This window comes from Triticum dicoccoides, chromosome 2B (genome assembly GCF_002162155.2).
Source record: "Triticum dicoccoides isolate Atlit2015 ecotype Zavitan chromosome 2B, WEW_v2.0, whole genome shotgun sequence".
In the NCBI taxonomy this organism is placed as follows: domain Eukaryota; kingdom Viridiplantae; phylum Streptophyta; class Magnoliopsida; order Poales; family Poaceae; genus Triticum; species Triticum dicoccoides.
The window spans coordinates 658,281,526-658,292,194 of record NC_041383.1 but is presented as its reverse complement, the minus strand read 5'-3'; positions in this window follow the sequence as shown (position 1 = coordinate 658,292,194).

Here is a 10,669-nt window from a genome sequence, read left to right as displayed (position 1 = left end):
TTTAGGAAATATATCATAGGTTATTTTGCAAAACGTTTCAACAATTTATCATATTCTGACTTTTCTAGGAAACTTTTGCAATAGCGATAAACTTTCTGTTTTGAAACAGCAACATGTAAACTTGTAAAATAAGAATGGCAAAGGCTATCATTGCCACTTTTATTGAAATAAAAGATGCAAAATATTATTCTAAATAACATCATGCAAATCCTAACAAAAGAAATTTACGCTCCAAGTAAAACTCATATCATGTGACGAATGAAAACATAGCTCCAAGTGAGGTTACCGATAATGTTAGAGACGAAAGAGGGGATGCCTTCCGGGGCATCCCCAAGCTTAGTTGCTTGGATCTTCGTTGAATATTACCTTGGGGTGCCTTGGGAATCCCCAAGCTTAGGGTATTGTCACTCTTTATTCTCCTCATATTGACGTCCCACCCAAAACTTGAAAACTTCAAACACACAAAACTTAACGGAACCTTGTGAGATAGGTTAGTATGATAAAGAGCAAACCATTTCACTTTTGGTACTTTAAAAGACAAGATTCATAATTGTTTACACACAATTCCTACTTTATCATATCATTTCCACAATTTATATTGAGCAATATAAGACATAGAAACAAGGAAACAAGCAAACCATGCATTGAAAACAGAATCTGACAAAAACACAACAGTCTGTAGTAATCTGTACTCAAACCATACTTCTGCTACTCCAAAAATTATGAAAAAATTATGAACACGTGGGCAATTTTTATATTAATCTTCTGAAAAAAGAATCAACTCGAAAGAACTCTTCTGTTAAAAATGAGAGCTATTTTTTCGTGAGCACAAGAGTTTATGTTTTTCAACAAGATCAAATCAACTATCACCAAACATGATCCCAAAGTTTTTACTTGGCACTTTATTGAACCAAAGACAATAAAACATGATTACTAAAATATCCTAATCATGTGAGCATACCAAAACAGTAGGTAAAAGTGTTGGGTTGTCTCCCAACAAGCGCTTTTTTTTAATGCCTTTTATGTTGGGCATGATGATTTCAATGATGCTCGCATAAAAGATATGAATTGAAACATATCAAGAGCATCATGAAGCATATGCCTAGCATATTTAAGTCTAACCCACTTCCTATGCATTGGGGTTTTGTGAGAAAACAGCTTATGGGAACAAGAATCAACTAGCATAGGAAGGCAAAACCAGTGCAACTTTAAAACAATCAACATATAGAGAAGAAATTTGATATTATTGAGATATTTTCAGAGGCATCATGAATGCATTCAATAATATAACTATCACATACAGCCCTCATTTCATGATGCACACGCATAGAATATTTATTACTCTTTATGGCATACATGTCATCATAATAATCATCAATCCAGTAGGAGGCTCCTCAAAAGTCCCATGCACCTACACAAACAAACAAGAACCTCGCAACCAACGCGATAAAGGGGTTGTCAATCCCTTCACAGTAACTTGCGAAAGTGATATTTGATAGAGATAATAAGATAAGATAAATATTTTTCGTATTTTTATCATATAGATTGGAGAATAAAAGATGCAAATAAAAGTAGGTGGAAAACTTATATGATAAAAGATAGATCCGGGGGCCATAGGTTTCACTAGTGGCTTCTCTCGAGATAGCATAAGTGTTACGGTGGGTGAACAAATTATTGTCGAGCAATTGATACAAAAGTGCATAGTTATGAGATTATTTAGGCATGATCATGTATATAGGCATCATGTCCGTGACAAGTAGACCGATTCTTGCCTGCATCTACTATATTCCACACATCGACCGACTCCTTCCTACATCTAGAGTATTAAGTTCATAAGAACAGAGTAACGCATTAAGCAAGATGACATGATGTAGAGGGATAAACTCACGCAATATGATATAAACCCCATCTTTTTATCCTCGATGGCAACAATACAATACATGCCTTGCTGCCCCTGCTATCACTGGGAAAGGACACTTCAAGATTGAACCCAAAGCTAAGCACTTATCCTATTGCAAGAAAGATCAATCTAGTATGCCAAACCAAACTAATAATTAGAAGAGTCTTGCAAAGATAACCAATCACACATAAAAGAATTCAGAGAAGATTCAATTATTTCTCATAGATAAACTTGATCATAAACCCACAATTCATCGGATCTCGACAAACACACCTCAAAAAGAGTTACATCGGATAGATCTCCAAGAAGATCGAGGAGAACATTGTATTGAGATTCAAAGAGAGAGAAGAATCCATCTAGCTACTAACTATGGACCCGAAGGTCTGTAGTAAACTACTCACAACTCATCGGAGAGGCCTTGGAGATGATGTAGAGGCCCTCCGTAGTTGATTCCCCCTCCGGCGAAGTGTCGGCGAATGCTCCAAGATGGGATCTCGCGGACATAGAAGGTTGCGGCGGTGGAAATAGTTTTTCGTGGTGCTCCTGGATGTTTTCGGGGTACGTGGATATATACAGGAGGAAGAAGTATGTCGGTTGACGCTCGAGGGGCCCACGAGGGTGGGGGCGCGCCCACCCCCTTAGGGCGCGCCGGGCACCCTCGTGGCCGCCTTCGCTGCTTGACATCCACTCCAAGTCTCTTGGATTGCGTTTGTTCCAAAAAAGATCGCTCCCGAAGGTTTCATTCCGTTTGAACTCCATTTGATATTCCTTTCCTTCGAAACACTGAAATAGGCTAAAAACAGCAATTCGGGCTGGGCCTCCGGTTAGTAGGTTAGTCCCAAAAATGATATAAAAGTGTAAAGTAAAGCCCATAAACATCCAAAACGGGTAATATAATAGCATGGAACAATCAAAAATTATTGATACGTTGGAGACGTATCAAACATCCCCAAGCTTAATTCATGCTCATCCTCGAGTAGGTAAATGATGAAAACAGAATTTTTGATGTGGAATGCTACCTAGCATATTTCTTAATGTAATTTTCTTTATTGTGGCATGATTGTTCAGATCCAAGTGATTCAAGATAAAAGCTTATAAAACATAAAAATAGTAATACTTGAAGCATACTAACAAATAATCATGTCTTATCAAAATAGCATAGCCAAAGAAAGCTTATCCCTACAAAATCATATAGTTAGGCCATGCTTCATTTTCATCACACAAAATACTCCCATCATGCACAAACCCGGTTTTAGCCAAGCAATTGGTTCATACTTTTTAACGCGCTTCAGCTTTTTCAACTCTTACGCAATACATGACCACAAGCCATGGACATAGCACTATGTGTGGTATATGGTGGTAGTTGTGAAGACAAAAAGGGAGAAGATAGTCTCACATCAACTAGGCGTATAAACGGGCTATGGAGATGCCCATTAATAGATATCAATGTGAGTGAGTAGGGATTGCCATGCACCGGATGCACTAGAGCTATAAATATATGAAAGCTCAACAAAAGAAACTAAGTGGGTGTGCATCCAACTTGCTTGATCATGAAGACCTAGGGCATTTTGAGGAAGCCCATCATTGGAATATACAAGGCAAGTTCTATAATGAAACATTCCCACTAGTATATGAAAGTGACAACATAGGAGACTCTCTATCATGAAGATCATGGTGCTACTTTGAAGCACAAGTGTGGAAAAGAGATAATAGCATTGTCCCTTCTCTCTTTTCTCTCATTTATTTTTTTTTCTTTTTTTTCTTTTTTTATTTGTTGGTCTTCTTTGGCCTCTTTTATTTTTTTGTAAAGTCCGAAGTCTCATCCCGACTTGTGGGTGAATCATAGCCTTCATCATACTTTCCTCACTTGGGACAATGCTCTAATAATGAAGATCAACACACTTTTATTGATTTACAACTCAAGAATTACAACTCAATACTTAGAACAAAATATGACTCTATGTGAATTCCTCTGGCGGTGTACCAGGATATGCAATGAATCAAGAGTAACATGTATGAAAAATTATGAAGGTGGCCTTGCCACAAATATGATTTCAACTACATGATCGTGCAAAGAGCAATATGACAATGATGGAATGTGTCATAATAAAAGGAACGGTGGAAAGTTGCATGGCAATATATCTCGAAATGGCTATGGAAATGCCATATAGGTAGGTATGGTGGCTGTTTTGAGGAAGGTAAATAATGGGTGCAGGATACCGGCGAAGGTTGCGCGGCATAATAAAGGCTAGCAAAGTGGAAGGGTGAGTGTGCGTATATCCATGGACTCACATTAGTCATAAAGAACTCATATACTTATTGCAAAAGTCTACTTGCCCTCGAAGCAAAGTACTACTATGCATGCTCCTAGGGGAAGGGTTGGTAGGATTTAACCATCACGCGATCCCAACCTGCACTCATAAGGAAGACAATTAAAAGGGCACCCCATGCAACAAATTTGTCACACAACTTTTATCGTACGTGCATGCTACAGGACTTGCCAACTTCAACACAAGTATTTCTCAATTTCATAATTACCCAACTAGCACGACTCTAACATTACCACCTTTATATCTCAAAACAATTACCAAGCATCAAATTGATCATAGTATTTAGTGCACTTTCTATGAAAGTTTTTATTATACCCAACTTGGATGCTCATCATTCTAAGACCAAATTTATAACCATAGCAAATACCATGCTGTTCTAAAAGACTCTCAAAATAATATAAGTGAAGCATGAGAGATCAACAATTTCTTCAAAATAAAGCCACCGCCGTGCTCTAGAAAATATAAGTGAAGCACATAGAGCAAAACTATCTAGCACAAAAGATTTAAGTGAAGCACATAGAGTATTCTTATAAATTCTAAATCATGTGGGTCTATCACAAAATGTGTGTACAGCAAGGATTATTGCGGTAAACTAAAAAGCAAAGACTCATATCATACAAGACGCTCCAAGCAAAACACATACCATGTGGCGAATAAAAATATAGCTCCAAGTAAAGTTACCGATAGACGAAGACGAAAGAGGGGATGCCTTCCGGGCATCCCCAAGCTTAGGGTTTTGGTTGTCCTTGAATATCTTGGGTTGCCATGGGCATCCCCAATCTTAGGCTCTTGCCACTCCTTATTCCATAGTCCATCAAATCTTTACCCAAAACTTGAAAACTTCACAGCACAAAACTCAACAGGAAATCTCATAAGCTCCGTTAGTGCAAGAAAGAAAAACCACCACATAAGTTACTGCAATGAACTCATTATTTTTTTGTATTGGTGTTAAACCTACTGTATTCCAACTTCTCTATGGTTCAGACCCCCCGATACTAGCCATAGATGCATCAAAATAAGCAAACAACACACTAAAAACAGAATCTATCAAAAACAGAACAGTCTGTAGAAATCTGTAACTTTCGAATACTTATGGAATGCTAAAAATCATAACAAAATAGGAAATCCTGGGAAATTTGTCTATTGATCTACAGAAAAAAGAATCAATGCAAAAGAACATTTCTGTGATTTATTAAAATTATTCTCGTGCACGCAAAAGTTTCTGTTTTTCAGCAGAATCAAATTAACTATCACCGTAGGTTATCCTATAGGTTCTACTTGGCACAAACACTAATTAAAACATAAAAAAACATCTAAAAAATAAGCTATATGAAATATTTATTTCTAAACATAAGCAAAAAAAAGTAAGAAACACAAATAAAATTGGGTTGCCTCCCAACAAGCGCTATCGTTTAACGCCCGTAGCTAGGCATAAAAGCGAATATAGATCTACGTGTTGCCATCTTTGGTATTCAATTCATAAGTGGCTCGCATAATAGATTCATAAGGTAATTTGACTTTCTTTCTAGGGCAGTGTTCCATGGCTTTCCTTAATGGAAATTGGAATCTAATATTCCCTTCCTTCACATCTATAATTGCACCAATCGTTCTAAGGAAAGGTCTACCAAGAATAATAGGACATGAAAGATTGCAATCTATATCAAGAAGGATAAAATGTACGGGCACATAAGTCCTATTTGCAATAATAAGAACATCATTGATCCTTCCCATAGGTTTCTTAATGGTAGAATCCGCAAGGTGCAAGTTTAAAGAGCAATCATCAAATTCATGGAAACCTAGCACATCACATAAAGTTTTCGGAATCGTGGAAACAATAGCACCCAAATCACACAAAGCATAGCATTCATGATCTTTAATTTTAAATTTTTTAGTAGGTTCCCACTCATCATAAAGTTTTCTAGGTATAGAAACTTCCAAATTAAGTTTTTCCTCATAAGATTGCATCAAAGCATCAACGATATGTTTGGTAAAAGCTTTATTTTGACTATAAGCATGAGGAGAATTCAACACGGATTGCGACAAGGAAATACAATCTACTAAAGAACAATTATCATAATTAAATTCCATGAAATCCATAATAGTGGGTTTGATGCTATTTAAATTTTTGATCTCTCCAATCCCACTTTTACCAAATTTAGCATCAAGATATAAAAACTCCGGATCATTGGGACGCCTTTTAACTAAAGTTGACTCATCTCCAGTCCCATCATTATCAAGATTCATATTGCAAAACAAAGATTTAATAGGAGACACATCAATAACTTTTAGATCTTTATCATTATTTTCATGGAATCTAGAAGAACACGCTTTTACAAAGCAATCTTTCTTAGCACGCAACCTAGCAGTTCTTTCTTTGCACTCATCAATGGAAATTCTCATGGCTTTGAGAGACTCATTGATATCATGCTTAGGTGGAATAGATCTAAGTTTCAAAGAATCAACCTCAAGAGAAAGTCTATCAACATTCCTAGCCAATTCATCAACTTTAAGCAATTTTTCTTCAAGCAAAGCATTGATTTTTTTTAGAGATCATAAATTCTTTAACACTATTCTCAAAATCAGAGGGCATCTTATTAAAATTTCCATAAGAATTGTTGTAGGAATTACCATAATTATTAGAGGAATTACTAGGAAACGGCCTAGGATTAAAGTTTTCCCTATACGCGTTATTACTAAAATTATTCCTACCAACAAAATTCGCATCCATAGATTCATTATTATTCTCAATTAAAGTAGACAAAGTCATATCATTATGATCAATAGGAGCACTCTTAGTAGCAAACAGTTTCATAAGTTCATCCATCTTTTGACTCAAACATTAATTTCTTCTATAGCATGAACTTTTTTACTTGTAGAAATGTCTGTGTGCCATTGAGAATAATTAATCATAATATTATCAAGGAGTTTTGTAGCTTCTCCTAAAGTAATTTCCATAAAAGTGCCTCCCGCGGCCGAATATAAAAGATTTCTAGAAGCAAAATTCAATCTGGCATAAAAAATTTGTATGATCATCCATAAATTCAAACCATGAGTAGGGCAATTGTGAATCATTAATTTCATTCTTTCCTAAGATTGGGCAACATGCTCATGATCAAGTTGTTTAAAATTCATATATCTTTTCTAAGAGAGATAATCTTAGCGGGAGGAAAATACTTAGAGATAAAAGCATCTTTGCACTTATTCCATGTGTCAATACTATTTTTAGGCAAAGACAAAAACCAAGCTTTAGGACGATCTCTAAGAGAAAATGGAAATAACTTCAATTTAACAATATCAATATCCGTATCTTTCTTCTTTTGAATATCACACAAATCCACAAAGTTGTTTAGATGAGTAGCGACATCTTCACTAGGAAGGCCGGAGAATTGATCTTGCATAACAAGATTTAACAAAGCAGCATTAATTTCACAAGATTCAGCATCATTAAGAGGAGCAATCGGAGTGCTAAGGACATCATTATTATTAGTATTGGAAAAGTCACACAATTTGGTATTATCTTGAGCCATCGTGACAAGAAATCCAACACACAAGCGCACAAAAAGGCTAGCGAAAAAGAGAGAGACGAACGGAAAAGAGAGGGCGAATAAAACGGCAAGGGTGAAGTGGGGGGAGAGGAAAACGAGAGGAAAATGGAAAATAATGTAATGCGAGGGAGATGAGTTTGTGATGGGTACTTGGTATGTCTTGACTTGAGCGAAGGACCTCCCCGGCAACGGCGCCAGAAATACTTCTTGCTACCTCTTGAGCATGGGTTGGTTTTTCCCTTCAAGAGGAAAGGGTGATGCAGCAAAGTAGCGTAAGTATTTCCCTCAGTTTTTGAGAACCAAGGTATCAATCCAGTAGGAGGCTCCTCAAAAGTCCCACGCACCTACACAAACAGACAAGAACCTCGCAACCAATGCGATAAAGGGGTTGTCAATCCCTTCACGGTAACTTGCAAAAGTGAGATCTAATAGAGATAATGAGATAAGATACATATTTTTGGTATTTTTATGATATAGATTGGAAAATAAAAGATGCAAATAAAAGTAGATGGAAAACTTATATGATAAAGGATAGACCTGGGGGGCCATAGGTTTCACTAGTGCCTTCTCTCAAGATAGCATAAGTGTTACGGTGGGTGAACAAATTACTGTCGAGCAATTGATAGAAAATTGCATAGTTATGAGATTATCTAGGCATGATCATGTATATAGGCATCACATCCGTGACAAGTAGACCGACTCCTGCCTGCATCTACTACTATTACTCCACACTTTGACCGACTCCTGCCTGCATCTAGAGTATTAAGTTCATAAGAACAGAGTAACACATTAAGCAAGATGACATGATGTAGAGGGATAAACTCAAGGAATATGATATAAACCACATATTTTTATCCTCGATGGCAACAATACAATACATGCCTTGCTGCCCCTGCTGTCACTCGGAGAGGACACTGCAAGATTGAACCCAAAGCTAAGCACTTCTCCTATTGCAAGAAAGATCAATCTGGTAGGCCAATCCAAACTGATAATTCGAAGAGACTTGCAAAGATAACCAATCACACATAAAAGAATTCAGAGAAGATTCAATTATTTATCATAGATAAACTTGATCATAAACCCAAAATTCATCGGATCTCGACAAACACACAGCAAAAAGAGTTACATCGAATAGATCTCCAAGAAAATCGAGGAGAACATTGTTTGATTCACTTTCATGAGGTACAATGGTGATAGGAGCAATATTACTTGGGAGAGTCACCTTTTTACCTCTACTTTTTCTTATTTTCTTTTTATTCTTCACCACCTCACGTGTGGCTTTAATAATTTTTACCGAGCATCTTGTTGAACAAATTGATTGGATAGGAAGCTCCTCCTTGTTACCTGATTCATCATAAGAAACACTAGGAGGGTATTGGGATATATTTTACCTTTCATTAGTACTCTCTTCATATTCTATTAGTTTTCTTTTCTTTATATAGTTGGAAATATAAGGGTTCTCAAAGCAATTTACCGCACAAAACATATAAATTTCCTCTATATCAAAATCAAGAACTCTCTCAAGGGAAAATTCTGGAATATCCTTAGTTATATGTTTCATTTCTTCATAGCCCAGAAGTAAGCTAAGTTCATTGTGATGCGCAAGGGAAATCAAGTCATCACAATTTTTGGACACGATTCGATCATGAAACAATTTGCATTGGGTATTTAAATGACCACGTTCATTGCAAAGTTCACAAGGATGGCTAGGAAAATTTAAATTTTCAGAACAAACATCTAGCCTCTCTTGCAACCATTCTCAAAGCAATTTATAAATACTTATGCCTCTTGCAAAAACTATCTTCCCTTTTTGGTGTGTGTGTGTGTGTGTGTGTGCACTCCCAATTTACTCTGCAAAATTTGACATTCTTATAGGAGACATCATTATCATGGCAAGTGCACTCATCATTAGCATTTTGGATATTCAGAGAATTCACACTAACAACATTGCAATCATGCTCATCATTCATGCCAATCATTTTATTAAATTCTTCTTCTATCAATTGAGCACAATTTTCCGAATCATCATTTTCAAGAAAGATATTATAAAGATGATCAATAATATGATGCAACCTTAATTCCATTTTTTGTAGCTTTCTTTTATAAACCAAACTAGTGATAAAACAAGAAACTAAAAGATTCAATTGCAAGATCTAAAGATATACCTTCAAGCACTGACCTCCCCGGCAACGGCGCCAAAAAAGAGCTTGATGTCTACTACGCAACTTTATTCTTGTAGACATGTGTTAAGCCTCCAAGCGCAGAGTTTTGTAGGACAGTAGCAATTTTCCCTCAAGTGAATGACCTAAGCTTTATCAATCCGTGAGAGGTGTAGGATGAAGATGGTCTCTCTCAAACGACCCTGCAACCAAGTACAATAAATCCCTTGTGTCCCCAACACACCCAATACAAAGGCAAATTGTATAGGTGCACTAGTTTGGCGAAGAGATGGTGATAAAAGTGTAATAGGGATGGTAGAAATATATTTTTATAATCTGAATAAATAAAAACAGCAAGGTAGAAAATAGTAAACGGGCACAAAAATGGTGTTGCAATGCTTAAAAATGAGGCCTAGGGTCTGTACATTCGCTAGTGCAACCTCTCAACAATGCTAACATAGTTGGATCATATGATTATCCCTCAAAGTGCAATAAAGAATCACTCCCGAGTTCCTGTTAGCGGAGAACAAAAGATAGGAATTGTTCACCTCAAAGCTATTCTTTCTGTTTGATCTATTCAATAGTTCATACTAAAATAAAACAAAGCTATTTTTTCCATTCAATCTATCCTAGAGTTCGTACTAGAATAACACCAAAGCAAATTCATATTCATAATACCCAATCCACACAAATAACTATAAAGAGACCGCAAAGTTTCCATTGGAGAAAAACGTG